The 16,610-nt window shown below is 41.1% G+C and overlaps 2 non-coding genes across 2 annotated transcripts; both read right to left on the bottom strand.

Moving 5' to 3' along the window:
- Nucleotides 1-231: 231 nt before the first annotated feature.
- Nucleotides 232-338, bottom strand: LOC120265917. Its single transcript, XR_005537803.1, has one exon. It is a non-coding gene; the product is annotated as a small nucleolar RNA R71 (small nucleolar RNA).
- Nucleotides 339-6,046: 5,708 nt separating this feature from the next.
- Nucleotides 6,047-6,152, bottom strand: LOC120267264. The gene has a single exon (XR_005538429.1). It is a non-coding gene; the product is annotated as a small nucleolar RNA R71 (small nucleolar RNA).
- Nucleotides 6,153-16,610: the final 10,458 nt, after the last annotated feature.

The raw sequence follows: 16,610 nt of genomic DNA, 5'->3' as shown, positions 1-16,610 counted from the left end.
GGTTTGGCCGATGAGGATCCAAACAATCATATAGAGAGTTTTATCGAGGTGTGTGATATGCTGAAGATAAACGAAGTGAGGGATGATGCCATCAAGTTGAGAGCCTTCCCATTTTCCCTAAAGGGGAGAGCGAAGCAGTGGCTACACTCATTACCTAGAGCATCAATTACCACATGGGAGGAGATGGTAGAAGCTTTTCTTGCCCGTTATTTTCCTCCCGGAAAATTAGCAAAGCTTAGGAATGAGATCTCATCCTTTGTTCAGTTGGAATTGGAGTCTCTATTTGAGACATGGGAAAGGTTCAAGGAACTCCTGAGAAAGTGCCCGCAACACGGATTTCCGAAGTGGATGATTGTTCAGATCTTTTACAATGGTTTGAATCCGAGTACAAGGCAACTCTTGGATGTGGCAGTTGGAGATACCTTAGTTAGCAAGACCCCCGATGAGGCCTGTCAGTTAATTGAAGAAATGGGGCTAAACAGCTACCAATGGAATGCTAGGGAGAAGAAAAATGTGGCCAGGTCTCCATGAAATAGATACGGTAACTTCATTGGCAGCTCAAGTGGAAGGTTTGAGTAAGAAGTTAGATCTTCTAAGTTCAAATAGAGTGGCACCCATGACTAATTGCACCGGGTGTGGTGGAGGACATGCTCGCTCCGATTGCCCGATCTCTATCGGTGATGTTTCTTCGGTGAAAAACGTTGATTTTGTAGGTAATGGCATGAGACCTCAAGGAAACCCATATAGTAATACCTATAATTCTGGTTGGAAGAATCATCCCAATTTCTCATGGAGTAATCAGGGTCCACAAAAGGCCATGGGGCTACCGGGTTTCCAACAACAACAACAAGAACCTCAGGTGGAAAACAGAGTCTCATGTTTGGAAACCCGAATGAATGACTTAGAGAAGCACTTGACTAGATTTCTGCAATATGCAAATACAAGGTTTGAATCAGTCGAGGCTACACTTCGCAACCACACCGCCTCTTTGCATAACCTTGAAAATTAGGTGGGGCAAATTGAGAAGTCTCTCTCTCAAAGGCCACATGGAAGCTTGCCGAGTAATACAGAGACCAACCATAGAGAGCACGTGAAGGCGATCACTTTGAGAAGTGGTCGTGAGGTTGAAGGTAGGCTTCCGAGTGAGAAGCCAAAAGAATACGCACCCGAGGTTATATTGGTGGAAGAGTGAACAAGCAAAGAGAAAGAGGTGGCGCCCCCACCTTTCAAGCCAAGAATCACTTATCCCTCTAGATTGAAAAATGACCAAGGGGATGAACAGTACAAGAAGTTCCTGAATTTGTTCAAGCAACTCCACATCAATATTCCTTTTGTTGAGGCATTGGCCCAAATGCCTAAGTATGCGAAGTTCTTGAAAGACTTGTTGACTAAGAAGTGGAAATTGAAGGAAAGTGCTTCAGTGATTTTAGATGCTTCATGCTCGGCGATATTGCAAAAGAACATGCCGAACAAGAAGAAAGACCCGGGAAGCTTCATCATTCCATGTAATATTGGCAATCTAGGTGAGGAAATGGCATTGGCGGACTCAGGGGCCAGTATCAACGTTATACCATACACCTTCTTTCAAAAGCTAGGCTTAGGTGAGACTAGCCCTACTCGGATGACTTTACAACTAGCAGACCTAACAGTATGACATCCGAGAGGCATCAATCAAGACGTGCTTGTCAAGGTGGACAAGTACATTTTTCCGGTTGACTTTGTAGTGCTAGACGTTGATGAGGATGCGGATGTACCTTTGATACTTGGGAGACCGTTCTTGCGGAATTCCAAGGCATTGATTGACATGGACGCCGGAGAGCTAACTTTGAGGGTTGGAGATGACAAGCTCACATACCGCCTTGCTGAAGCCATGCATCATTCTCTCGATTTCGATGATACTTTATATTTTCTAGACACTACTGATGAGATTGTTAATGAATACATGCAGGAAATGTTCAATCCGGACCCATACGAGTGTTTGTTCGACCAAGAGGAGGATTATGAAGAAGTAATGATGATTGGTTCGACGGAAGAAGTACCATCTAACCCGAGGATCTTGAAGAAAGTGCTCCGGAAAATGAAGAGGGCTAGGAGACGCCACCGGAAACACTCCAAGTCTGTTGGGGACGTACGTGAACCGAAGAAGTTGGACGAATCATTTTTAGGTGGTCCAAAGCCTGATAATTCACCTTGTACCCTCAAGAGACTTTGCACATCATACTTTCAAGCCATGGGTAAGAGGGCAATTTTCATTCATGAACCCCCGTGAGTTAAGACAAGGTACGTCAAGCTTAGTAACATTAAACAAGAACTTCTTGGGAGGAAACCCAAGTGTTTACTATTTTCTTATCTTCTAGTTTAGTTTGTTTGCATGAATAAATTGTTAAGTGTAGGTGTCTTGATTTTTAGATGCTTGTGCTGAGATTTTCTTGTGAACTTTGAATATTCATCGTGTGTTTTCATGTGGAATTGGTGAAGTTATGTCATTTTAGCTTTATTCCATGTTTTTCGCTGGTAAAACTCGCATACTAGGGCAGGCTCTGAGTGTGTAAACATGTTCAGAAACTTTCTGCAGATTCTGCAGGTTTTTCTAAGGCATCAAGTGAAGAAGCACGGGCGTGTGGAATTTCCGCACGCCCGTGGATTTGTATTATGAGCTCATCCAGAGAAGGCACAGGGGCGTGCGGCTGCCCCTGTGAACGACCATGCGAATATCGCACGCCCGTGGGTAATTTCCACACTGTTCACAGCCGCCCGTGAAAACAGGAATTCAAAGAATCCACACGGGCGTGTGGAAATTATATACGGCCGTGTGGAAATTCCACATGGGCGTGTGAAAAATCCACAGGCCCATGTGGTCACCCTATTCCAGCCCTATTTAAAGCCGATTCAGCCCCGATTTCAGTATTCTTTTCTCTATCTTTTCCCCAACTTGAGAGAGAGTTTCGGCCAGGGTTTTGAGAGGTATCGGCTAAGGTTCTGGAGAGGTTCTACGGCTCCGACATCATCATTACTTAGGAAGAAGGTTGGTAGGGGAGCTTCCGTCGAGGCGTATCCTATACCGAACGAGGGAATCCTTGGACGACGAGTCGATGACTTTCCACAAGACTATCGACATGACTATCGAGGGGATTTCTCTATGGATTCATTGCTTTTACATTCTATTTCTTTGATTGTACTTACCTCCATGGAGAGCTAAACCCCTAGTGGGTATTTAGATATTTGTGAACCCTAGGATGTATTTGTTTCATTGAATCTCTTTATTATGCTTTCAATAAATTGATGTTTGTTGTGAGTTCAAACTTTGAATGCTTGATTGTATGAACATTTCCCCTAGAGTGACACTAGGGTTGAGAGTTCTTGTTGGTAACCTTGTGAGTGAGTGGCACACCACGAGCGTTAGACAAAGCTAGGTTGGAGAGGGTTGAGAGGGTGAGTCGAGAGGTACAGGAGCGTCCCTTTTCCCCTTCAACATGATAGATTCGACCTCCGTTCCTCGAGTTCTTTGCGGCCATAATAGATTGAATGATCTAACGGAGTGAAGCATTGAGGTGATCTTATTATCTAGGGCTTAATTGTTATTAGGGACCTTCCACCTGCACCAAAGGGTTAGGTCTATAATTAGGAAGAAATTTATCACTTGGAATCCCTATAGCTCATTGCAACTCTATTCGAGTGCGAGGTTAAGAGGTTATCTAATCTCTCCTCCGGGACATTTATAGAGTTCGCATAGTTGACCTTAGATTTGGGACTATGTATTTAAGGATTTCCACGACTCACCATTGCATTGATTAGGAAGCATAATAGAAGGTTCTTGCACTTGAAACAATTGTCCTAAGCGGAGCATTATCCGAGTACCCCATCTTTATCGATTGCCTTACCTCCTCCTTTACACGTGCTCTCTTACTTGTTGTTTTTACTTTTGAGAATTGAATCATTGTCACACTTATCACTATTGATCTTTCACATAGCTAAGAAGCGGATTAAGTGTTTTTATTCCCTACTCCCTGTGGATTCGATACCCGCTCATCTGATATTATAACTTCAACAAACCAGTGCACTTGTGGGATATACGCAAGGGGACCTTGTCAGATTCCCAATCCAACCCTATTTAATCCGCGATTCCACCCGATTTTTAGGGTCATTTTTTCCCCTTTTCTCCAACTTTCATCCATCTTTCAAGAGGCCGTCGCCTAGGGTTTAGAGAGGCTTTTGGCACATCTTTGGAGTAGTTTTAAGTATTCAACACCGTGCTCCACTTGGAAGAAGGTTATTGTTGGAGCTTTCGTCAGCACCGATCCAGCGAGGTGTGCCCTAGGCCGAACAAGGTGCCTTTGTAGAAGACTTGGCTACTCCACAAGACCATCGACATGACTACTAAGCGGGTTTTCTTATGGAACACTTGTTTTTACTTTTGATTTCATTGTTGATTGTAATGTGCTCCATGGATAGCTAAACCCCTTAATGGGTACTTGGATTTTGTAAACCCTAGGATGTTATTGTTTCATTGATCTTTTCTTATGCTTTCCTTAATTGATGTTTCAATTGAGTTCCAATCTTGAATTCTTGTTGAATGATTTCTCCATTAGAGTGACACTAGGGTTGAGAGTCCATCTTGGTAACCATTGTAGATGCGTGACACACTATGAGGGTTAGACATAGCTTGATTGGAGAGGGTTGAGAGGGTGAGTTGAGAGGTAGCGGAGCATCCCATTTCCCCTTCGGTATGATTTATCCTACGTCTATTTCCTTGAGTTCTTTGCGGTCACAATAGAGTGAAGTTCTAGAGGATGAACTCTGATGGGGCTTAGTTGCGTGAGTAATAGAGTGAAGCATTGAAGTGACTCTAGTGTCTAGTGCTCAAATATGACTAAGAGCCTTTCGCCTGGATCAAAGGGTCAGGCATATAAATAGGAAGAGGGTTTATCACTTGGATTCTCTAGAACACCATGCAACTTTACACACTGTGAGATGTTGAGACTTAGTGATTTTTCCACCGGGACATAGTGTAGAGTTAGCTACGGTTGACCTTAGATTTGCGACCGTATGCTTAAGGATTTCCACAACTCAATGAGCATTGATTAGGAAGTATAATAGTGGGTCTTGCAGTTGAAACATTAATCCTAGGGGGAAATTGTCCAAGTACCCCACTTCTATCGATTGCCTTACCTCTCACTTGCTTGTGCCTCTCATTCTTATTCCTTTTATCTTTGTTCACATTACATTTTATTGACACTATCATTGTTCACTTTCATGTGGTTAAGTAGCAATTTAAGTATTTTTACTCCCTCCTCCCTGTGGATACGATACCCTACTCACCTGGGAATTTATTACTCGACAAACCCATGCACTTGCGGGTCACACTCAAGGGGCGTTATCAAGTTTTTGGCACTGTTGCTGGGGATAACCGTTTAGAGATACTATGCACTTTGTTATCTTAGCTATTCATTCATTCTATTTCATATCTTCTTATTCTATCATCGGTCTAATTTTGTTTTCATTATTTTGGTGCAGCTCCATGTTATGACCCGAGGAAAGCTTTTGACATTGCTTGAAGGTGATCATGAACTTGAACATACACTCAGAAGAAGGGGTAAAGAACCTGTACAAGAACCATTGAATCTGGCTAAAGTGGAAGTTTAAGGATCTGACAATATGGCAGAACAGAATAAACAACAGAGAACAATCTCTCTTTACACCAAACCATCAGTATTGGAGACATAATCGAGCATTGTGCGGTCCCCAATCACAGCTCAAAATTTTGAGCTAAAGCCAGCATTCATCCACATGTTACAGCAATCTGCACAGTTCAATGGTTTGGCCGATGAGGATCCAAACAGTCACATAGAGAATTTCTTGGAAGTGTGTGATATGCTCAAGATCAATGGTGTTACGGATGATGCCATCAAGTTGAGAGCCTTCCCATTTTCCTTAAAGGAGGGAGCAAAGCAGTGGCTACACTCATTACCTAGTGCATCGATCAGTACATGGGAGGAGACGGTAGAAAGTTTCCTTGCCTGTTATTTTCCTCCCCGAAAATCTCCAAAGCCTAGGAATGAGATCTCGTCCTTTGTGCAAATGGAAATGGAGTCTCTATTTGAGACATGGGAAAAGATCAAGGAACTCCTGCAAAAATGTCTTCAACATGGGTTTCCAGAGTGGATGATCATTCAGACTTTTTACAATGGTTTAAACCCAAGTACAAGATAGTTACTTGATGCAGTGTTAGGAGGTACCTTAGGTAGTAAGACCCCTAGAGAAGCCTGGCAATTGATTGAAGAAATGGGTTGAACAGCTACCAATGGAATGCTAGGAAGAAGAAGAAAGTGGCTGTCATTCATGAGATCAATGCGGTTACATCATTGGCAGCACAATTGAAGGCATTGAGTAATAAGTTTGGCACTATAACTTCTTCGAGATTGGTGGGCGTAACGAGTTATGATGGATGTGGAGGGGGATATGCCCCATCTGATTGCCCGATAGGTATTGGTGGTACACCATCCATTGAGCAAGTTGACTATGTGGGTAATGCAATGAGAAACCAAGGCAATCCTTATAGCAATACCTACAATTCGGTTTGGAGGAACCATCCAAATTTCTCATGGAACAACCAAGGCAGCAAAAGGCCACCGCACCACCAGGTTTCCAACAACTTGCCCTGAACATGGAGAATAGAGTTTTAGGCATGGAGACCCAGATGACAGATTTGGAGAAAGCCTTGACTAGATTTGTACAATCATCGGATATAAGGTTCCAATCAGTCAAGGCTACACTTCGCAACCATACCCCTTTATTGCACAAAGTAGAGAATGAAGTGGGGCAAATTGGGAAGTCTCTATCAGAGAGACCACAAGGTAGTTTGCCTAGTAATACTGAAACCAACCCATGCGAACATGTGAAGGAGATCACTTTGAGAAGTGGTCATGAGATGTAGGGCAAACTTCCTAATGAGAAGACCAATGTTGAGGAACCAGATGTCGTGGAGGTTGAGGAAAGAGTTAACAAAGAAAAAGAGGTGGCACTCCCACCTTACTAGCTAAGAAACCCTTATCCTTCAAGATTGAAGAACGTCCAAAATGATGAGCAATACAAGAAGTTCTTAGGTCTTTTTAAGGAATTACACATCAACATTCCTTTTGTATAGGTGTTGTCTCAAATGCCTCGGTATGCTAAGTTGTTGAAAGATCTTTTGACCAATAATAGGAAATTGGAAGAGTGCATTGGTGGTCTTAGATGCATTTTGCTCGGCGGTCTTACAAAAGAATATGCCGAACAAAAAGAAAGACCCAGGAAGCTTCATTATCCCGTGCAACATTGGCAATTGGGGTGCTAATATGTGCTTGTGTGATATGAATGTGAAGCATTCTTTCCTTATGTTAAGCATTACTTTTCTCCGGTTTTATACTAATATGTGCGTTTTTATGTTACTTTTATGCAGGTAGGGTTGTGAGGCTGATTATGAAGGAAAGAAGCCATTGTGGATCATAATGCACCGATTTTAGAGGAGATCTTGCTAAGATTCAAACGCGAAGACATAGGTCGGGTGGGAGATGCTAGAGTGTGTGCCAACCTCCTCGTATTTTAGTTAGCACAACCATTTGGAGGGGCACAAGGGCAGTCATACTCAAGCTTTCCGATTTATTCATATAGAACAAGATCTCCAACAACTTTTCCATCATTGAAGAAGCAAAGCGATCCACGATGTGAACGTGTACCTATTTGCGTTACCTCGATGAAAATAAGGATTCGGGAAGTATTTCAGGCCGGATACTGTAGCAGAGAACTATAGCAAAAGATTGTAGAAGCACTGTTCACAGCTGCCCGAGAAAACTGCAGAACAAAGAATCTACACAGGGCTGTCAAAATTCCACACGCCCGTGTGAAAATACCACAGGGCCATGTGGATCCCCGATTCCAGCCCTATTTAAGGCCGATTCAGCCACGATTTCAGTATTCTTTTCTCCATCTTTTCCCCAACTTGAGAGAGGGCTTCGGCTAGGGTTTTGAGAGGTATTGGCTAGGGTTTTGGAGAGGTTCTATGGCTCTAATATCGTGCATCATTTGGAAGAAGGTTATTGGGAGATCTTTCGTCGGCACCGATCCGGCAAGGTGTATCCTAGACTGGATAAAGGACCCTTTGCGACAAGTAGAGGACTCTCCACATGACCAATGACACGACTATCGAGAGGTTTTCTATGGATTCATTGCTTTTACATTCTATTTCTTTGATTGTAATTAGCTCCATGGAGAGCTAAACCCTTAGTGGGTACTTGGGTATTTGTGATTCCTAGAATGTATCCGTTTCATTGAATCTCTTGATTATGTTTTCAATTAATTAATGTTTATTGTGAGTTCCAACCTTGAATGCTTGATTGTTTGAATACACCCCTAGAGTGACACTAGGGTTGAGAGTTCTTGTTGGTAACCTGGTGAGTGAGTGACACACAACGAGTGTTAGACAAAGCTAGGTTGGAGAGGATTGAGAGGGTGAGTTGAGAGGTACAGGAGCGTCCCCGTTCCCCTCCAATGTGTTAGATTCAACCTTCGTTGCGGGTGTAATGGAGTGAAGCGTAGAAGTGATCTTAGTATCTAGGGCTTAATTATGGTTAGGGACCTTCCACCTGGACCAAAGGGTTAGGTCTATAATTAGGAAGAGATTTATCACTTAGAATCCCTAGAGCTCTTTGCAATTCTATGCGAGTGCGAGATTGAGAGGTTATCCAATCTCTCCTCCGGGACATGTATAGAGTTAGGCATGGTTGACCTTAGATTTGGGACTATGTAATTAAGGATTTCCATGACTCACTATTGCATTAATTAGGAAGCATAATAGACTGTTCTTGCACTTGAAATGATTATCCTAGGCGGAGCAATATCCGGGCACCACATCTTTATCGATTGCATTACCTTCTCCTTTACTTGTGCTCTCTTACTTGTTGTTTTTACTTTTGAGAATTGAGTCATTGTCACATATATCACTATTCACTTTTCACATAGATAAGAAGCGAATTTAGTATTTTTATTCCCTACTCCTTGTGGATACGATACCCACTCATCCGGGATTATTATTTCCACAAACCCGTGCACTTGCGGGATATAAGCAAAGGGACCTTGTCAGGTGTAGAGATGGCATTGGCGGACTCAGGGGCCAGTATCAACATCATGCCATACTCTTTCTTTCAGAAGCTAGGCTAGGGAGAGCCTAGGCCCTCTTGCATGACATTGCAATTGGCAGACTGAACGGTGAGACATCCGAGAGGCATCATTGAAGACGTGCTTGTCAAGATGGACAAGTATATATTTCCTGTAGACTTCGTAGTGTTAGATGTCGATGAGTATGTAGATGTTCTTTGATACTCGAGTTCTTTGCGGCCATAATAGAGTGAATGGTCTAAAGAATGAACTTCCGCTGGGGCTTAGTTGCGCGTGCAACGGAGTGAAGCGTTGAGGTGATCTTAGTATCTAGGGCTCAATTGTGGTTAGGGACCTTCCACCTTGACCAAAGGGTTAGGTCTATAATTAGGAAGAGATTTATCACTTGGAATCCCTAGAGCTCATTGCAACTCTATGCGAGTACGAGTTGTTGAGATTGTTCGATTTCTCCTCCGGGACATGTATAGAGTTAGGCATAGTTGACCTTAGATTTGGGACTATGTAATTAAGGATTTCCATGACTCACCATTGCATTGATTAGGAAGCATAATAGAGTGTTCTTGCACTTGAAACAATTATCCTAGGTGGAGCATTATCCGGGTACCCCATCTTTATCGATTGCCTTACCCCTTCTTTACTTTTGCTCTCTTACTTGTTGCTTTTAATGTTGAGAATTGAATCATTGTCAGACTCATTATCATTGATCTTTTACATAGCTAAGAATCGAATTAAGTATTTTTATTCCCTACTCCCTGTGGATTCGATACCCGCTCACCCGGGATTATTACTTCGACAAACCCGTGCACTTGCTGGATATACGCAATGGGACCTTGTCACCAATGTACCAAAAACCTCAAGGCTATTGGTGTGATTCCACTTGAACTATATACGCCCAATACACTTTTATTTTTTATTCGATGTCAGATTATTATCTCACTCAATCATTCCAACAACGATCGGAGTGGTCTTGTAGGAAATGCGAGTAGGTAAGATTGGTGGTTGAGGAGATGTGGGCGGGGGATTGGGTGGCTGCAGCGACGCTAAGGGAGATTAGCAAGGCAATGATGATGTAGAGGCATGTCACTGCTTGAGTTGAGAGAGAGATAGAGATAGAGAGAGAGAGAGAGAGAGAGTGTGTGTGTGTGTGTGTGAGTGAGTGAGTGAGTGATGATGTTTTATGGTTTTATGGTAACATGGCTTTTTAGAGTTGATTAATTGCTTTAAAAAGGCATAAGATTATACTAATATTATGAACAGAGAAGGTGATGGAAGGATGTTAACAGCCATTTATGAAATGCCTTAATGTTTAGGTTTGTTTAGTAGGGGAGTTGGAGATATTATAATGTTTTATGGCATTCTAGGGATTGCAATTGTTGGGTTTATGTTGATTAGATGGTGATGTATTGTTTCTTTGATGCCTCTCAATATATATAAGTCATTCATTAAATAAACCATAGTAGGTAATAAATGTTTTATTTATTTATTTATTTATTTATTTATTTAGGCATTTCAAGAAGATTTTGAATGTATGATTTGGAGGGGATTATATTAAGGCATTGTGATAGGGAATCTTATTCAACAAATGGAGACTGGCATAAGACAAGGGAAGTGTGCCTTTCTATTTCACATGCTATGATGATGGTAAGATCTGGTCTTCTTGTACTTGGTTCTTTATTTCAAGTATCTTTGTTTGTGTGTTTGTATTACATTAAATATACATTATAATTGTTTATACATTAAAATGTGAAAGCATGGTCAAAATTAGGGCATCTCAAATAGAGAAAACAGAAAAGTAAACATGGGAAAATAGAAGACTAAAGCACCATAAATGAAATATAGTAAACATGAGCGCAACAACAAACAATTCAATCAACTATGAACAAATTAGAAATAGAACTTAAAGACTTCCATGGCATAGAAAGAAACAATGTCAAAAAAAGAATAGAAACACAAAAAAATTCAGTAAATTCTTGTCTATGTATTTCTTCTTTTTCATCTTCTAATCTATAGCACTTCTTTGCACTTAAGATTACAAAATCTTCAGCAGCTTAATGTACCATAAAGAAAACATCCAAAGAAAGTAAAGTATTAGAGCAATCAAATAGAAGTGATTAACATATTTGGCAAAAAGAAATAGTAATAGTTGTGGGATGAGTAAATAGTTTAATGAATTAACTACAATCACACACCACCTTGCAAGAACCATGAAAAACAATGGCATTGCAACAGCAGAGTAATCATGCCATGAAATTGAATGGAAAAACAAAAGCTGAACAAAGAAGAAAAAATAGAGAAATGTTACTAGTAGGCACAAAATCATCTACTCACATGAGACTAAAACGTTGTGCAGAACATATGGTCAAAGACAACAATAGGAAAGTAAAACACTAGAAGAAATATGATGTAAACAATGGTGATTTGGACTGTTCAGTTTATATAATCTTATTCAGATAATGCTAATAAAAGGTACAAAAAATTGTTTACATCGTTGGAAATTTCTTCTCAACCACAATTACATAACATTAAAGCTATAATTTTCAAATGAACAGTTACAAATAAAATCGAATACAAAGATAACTATATGATTAAAAAATAAACATCCATGAACAAAATTCTTGTATTTTTCATTCTTTTCATTTTATTGTGACATTAAACTACTTCAATTTAATAAAAGGAGCAGGAAAATGAAGCGACATGGAACATATACTGAAGTAAAAGAATGTGTCATTCTCATTAAAACATCTCATTAAAGCAAATATACAAATAAGGCATCCATGTCCCCGTTTATGAAAATGATAGCAAAGGGACATAGGAGCATATTATCAACTGAATCGCAATAGAAACTAGAGAAAATCAGTCATTAACTATACACAAAAGATAATACCACCAATAACAAATAAAAAACAAATCAGAAAGATCAACATAAATAATAGTCAAGCCAACCAGAACCCTATCTAAAAAAAATAAATGAAAAAATAATAAAAATAATGAGAACAAGACTCATGTCATAATGATAAACATTCAAAAGACGTTTCCCCTATCACAAGCTTTGGCCCGAGCTCCTCACACAAACCAGCCACTTACGAGCATTAAAAGGTATAAAAGAGTAATGAACACTGGATCACCAATAGAGCACTAAAAGGCTGTCACTTGATGGCTGAGAACCCCCCTTGCGTGTGACCCACAAGTGCATGGGTTTGTCGAAGTAGTAAATCCCAAGTGAGTGGGGTATCTTATCCACAGAGAATTGGGAATAAAAAATACTAAATTGCTACTTAACCAAGTGAAGATGAATAACGATTGTGTTGATAAGATAGAAATAAATGGAAAAAGAATGAGAGGCATAAGTAAGTGAGAGGTAAGGCAATTGATAGAGGTGGGATACCCGGACAATGCTCCCCTTAGAACTTATGCTTCAAGTGCAAGACCTACCATTATACTTCCTAATTAATGCTCAATGTGTCGTAGAAATTGTAAAGCACACCATCCCAAACCTAAGGTCAACCATGACTAACCCTATACTATGTCCCGGTGGAGAAATCACTCAGTCTCAACACCTCACAATGCACAAAGTTACATGGAGTTGTAGGGATTCTGATAAGTGCTTGTTTGTTAAGAATGTGAAGTATTCTTTCCTTACAATAAGCATTACTTTTATCAGGTTTAAGTGCTAATACATGTATATTTGTGTTCTTTTGAGTAGGTAGGGTTGGAAGCTATGTTCAAAGAAAAGAAGCCAAAAGTAGATCGCGAATGCACTATTTGATAAAATCTTGGAAGGAATAAACACGAAGACACAAGTTGGGCTCAAAGATACGTGAATGTGTGCCAACCTCCATGTATTCAAGCAATTACAATGATTTGGAGAGGCACAAGAGCAGTCACATTTGTGTATCCCAACTTGTACATTGATAGCAAGATCATCACCAATAAACCCATTTATTGAAAAAGCGACGTGATCTATGGCATAAACGTGTGCCCATTTATGTTGCCTCGATGAAAAGTAGATTCGGGAGTGTTTTTTGGCGGAGTACTGTAGCAGGGTACGATAGGAAATCACAGCTGTAAGGCATTGTAGCAGTTACCGTTCATAGCCCGCAGAAAATCAGAAATTCAGAGAATCCACACAGGCGTGTGGAAATTCCACATGCCTGTGTGAAAATTCCACAGGGGCGTGTGGAACATCCACACGGTCGTGTGGATGCCTGATTTATTCTACCTCCGATTCTTCAAGTTCTTTGCGGTCATAGTAGAGTGAATGGGCTAAGGGATGACCTCCCTCTAGGGCTTAGTTACGAGTACAATTTAGTGAAGCGTTGAAGTGCTTTTAGCATCTAGGGCTTAATTGTGGCTAGGGACCTTTCGCCTGTACCAAAGGTTTAGGTATATATGTAGGAAGAGGATTTATCACTTGGAATACCTAGAACTCATTGCAATTCTATACGAGTGCGAGGTTGAAAGATTATTCAATTTTTCCTCCGGGACATGTATAGGGTTAGGTATGGTTGACCTTAGATTTGGGACCATGTATTAAAGGATCTCCATGACTCATTAATGCATTAGTTAGGAAGCATAATAGAGGGTTTTTGCACTTGAAATGATTGTCCTAGGCGGAATAATATCCGGGTATCCCATTTATCGTCGATTGCCTCCCCTATCTTTTACTTGTGCCTCCTTTATCTTTTCTTATTTTCATTTGCGTTGAGTTTCTTTTCACATCACTATCAACATATTTTCATTCTAGTTAAATAGCAATCTTAGTGGTTCTAAGCACTGCACATAGAACAAGATCTCCACCAACTTGTCCATCATTAAAGAAGCAAAGTGATCCACGACATGAACGTGTGCCCGTTTGTGTCACCTCGATGAAAGTATGGACTCGGGAAGTAATTTAGGCCAGGTACTGTAGAAGGGCACAGTAGCAGAAGTACTGTAACAACACTGTTCATAGCCGGCCGAAAATCACAATTCCAGAGATTCCACACGGGCGTGTGAAAATTACCCACGCCCGTGTGGAAATTCCACATGGGCGTGTGAAAAATCCACAGGACGGTGTGGATGCCCGATTCCAGCCCTATTAAAGCTGATTTCAGCCCTGATTTCAGCATTCTTTTCTCCATCTTTTCCCCAACTTGAGAGAGGGTTTCGGCTAGGGTTTTGAGAGGTATTGGCTAGAGTTTCGGAGAGGTTCTACGGCTCTGACATCGTCATTCCTTTGGAAGAAGGTTGGTAGCGGAGCTTCCGTCGAAGCGTATCCTATACCGGACAAGGGAATCCTTGGACGATGAGTAGAGGACTTTCCACAAGACCATCGACACAACTATCGAGGAGGTTTCTCTATGGATTCATTGCTTTTACATTCTATTTCTTTGATTGTACTTAGCTCCATGGAGAGCTAAACCCCTAGTGGGTACTTGGGTATTTGTGAACCTTAGGATGTATTTGTTTAATTGAATCTCTTTATTATGCTTTCAATAATTGGTGTTTGTTGTGAGTTCCAACCTTGAATGCTTGATTGTATGAACATTTCCACTAGAGTGACACTAGGGTTGAGAAATCTTGTTGGTACCTTGTGAGTGAGTGATACACCACGAGCGTTAGACAAAGCTATGTTGGAGACGATTGAGAGGGTGAGTAAAAAGGTATAGGAGCGTCCCCTTTCTCCTCCGACGTGATAGATTCTACCTCCATTCCTGGAGTTCTTTGCGGCCATAATAGAGTGAATGGTCTAAGGGATGACAATCCGCTGGGGCTTAGTTGCGCATGCAACGGAGTGAAGTGTTGAGGTGATCTTAGTATCTAGGGCTTAATCGTGGTTTGGGATCTTCCACCTGGATCAAAGGGTTAGGTCTATAATTAGGAAGAGATTTTTCAGTTGGAATCCTTAGACTCATTGCAACTCTATTCGAGTGCGAAGTTGAGAGGTTATCAAACCTCTCCTCCGGAACATGTATAGAGTTAGGCATAGTTGACCTTAGATTTGGGACTATGTATTTAAGGATTTGCACGACTCGCCATTGCATTAATTAGGAAGCATAATAGAGGGTTCTTGCACTTGAAATGATTATCCTAGGCGGAGCATTATCCGAGTACCCCATCTTTATCGATTGCCTTACCTCCTCCTTTACTCGTGCTCTCTTACTTAATTTTACTTTTTAAAATTGAATTATTGTCACACTTATCACTACTGATCTTTCACATAGCTAAGAAGTAGATTAAGTGTTTTTATTCCCTACTCCCTGTAGATTCGATACTCGCTCATCCGGGATTATTAGTTTGACAAACCCGTGCACTTGCGGGATATACGCAACGGAACTTGTCAAGTTTTTGGCGTCGTTGCAGGGGAGTAGGCGTTTAGAGATACTTTGCACTTTGTTTTCATAGCTATTTCACCATATATTCTATTTCATATCTTCTTATTCTATCATCGTTTTGATTTCTTTTTCTTTCTTTTTGGGTGCAGCTCCATGTTATGACCAGAGGCAATCCCTCAATATTGATTGAAGGAGATCCTGAGCTTGAACGTACACTTAGAAGAAAAAGGAATGAGCCTGTGCAAGAACAATCTAATTTAGCTGATTTGGAAGTGGACGAATCTGAAAACATGGCAGAACAGAATGAGCAACAGTGAACATTATCCGATTATGCCAGACCTTTAGTGTTGGAGACACAATCGAGTATTATACGTCGCCCGATTACAGCTCAGAACTTCGAACTGAAGCCGTCATTCATCCACATATTGCAGCAATCTGCACAATTCAATGGTTTGGCCAATAAAGATCCAAACAGTCATATAGAGAGCTTTGGCGGCCCCTGATGAGGCCCGTCAGTTAATTGAAGAAATGGGGTTAAACAGCTACCAATGGAATGCTAGGGAGAAGAAGAAAGTGGCCAGTCTCCATGAAATAGATGCGGTAACTTCATTGGCGGCTCAAGTGGAAAATTTGAGTAAGAAGTTAGTTCTTCTAACTTCAAATAGAGTGGCGGCCGTGACTAATTGCACCGGGTGTGGTGGAGGACATGCTCCCTCCGATTGCCAGATCTCTATCGGTGATGTCTCTTTGGTGGAGAACGTTGATTTTGTAGGTAATGGCATGAGACCTCAAGGAAACCCATATAGTAATATCTACAATCCGGGTTGGAAGAATCATCCCAATTTCTCATGGAATAATCAGGGTCGGCAAAAGGCCATGGGGCCACCGGGTTTCCAACAACAACAACAAGCCCCTCAAGTGGAAAACAGAGTCTCAGGTTTGGAAACCCGAATGAATGACTTAGAAAAGCACTTGCCTCGATTTGTGCAATCTGCAAATACAAGGTTTGAATCAGTCGAGGCTACACTTCACAACCACACTGCCTCCTTGCATAACCTTGAAAATCAGGTGGGGCAAATTGCGAAGTCTTTCTCTGAAAGGCCACATGGAAGCTTGCTAACCAATACAGAGACCAACCCTAGA

Source organism: Dioscorea cayenensis, chromosome 1, assembly GCF_009730915.1.
Source record: "Dioscorea cayenensis subsp. rotundata cultivar TDr96_F1 chromosome 1, TDr96_F1_v2_PseudoChromosome.rev07_lg8_w22 25.fasta, whole genome shotgun sequence".
Lineage (NCBI taxonomy): Eukaryota > Viridiplantae > Streptophyta > Magnoliopsida > Dioscoreales > Dioscoreaceae > Dioscorea > Dioscorea cayenensis.
Note: the sequence above shows the minus strand (reverse complement) of the source record. Positions and strands in the feature narration are given on the sequence as shown.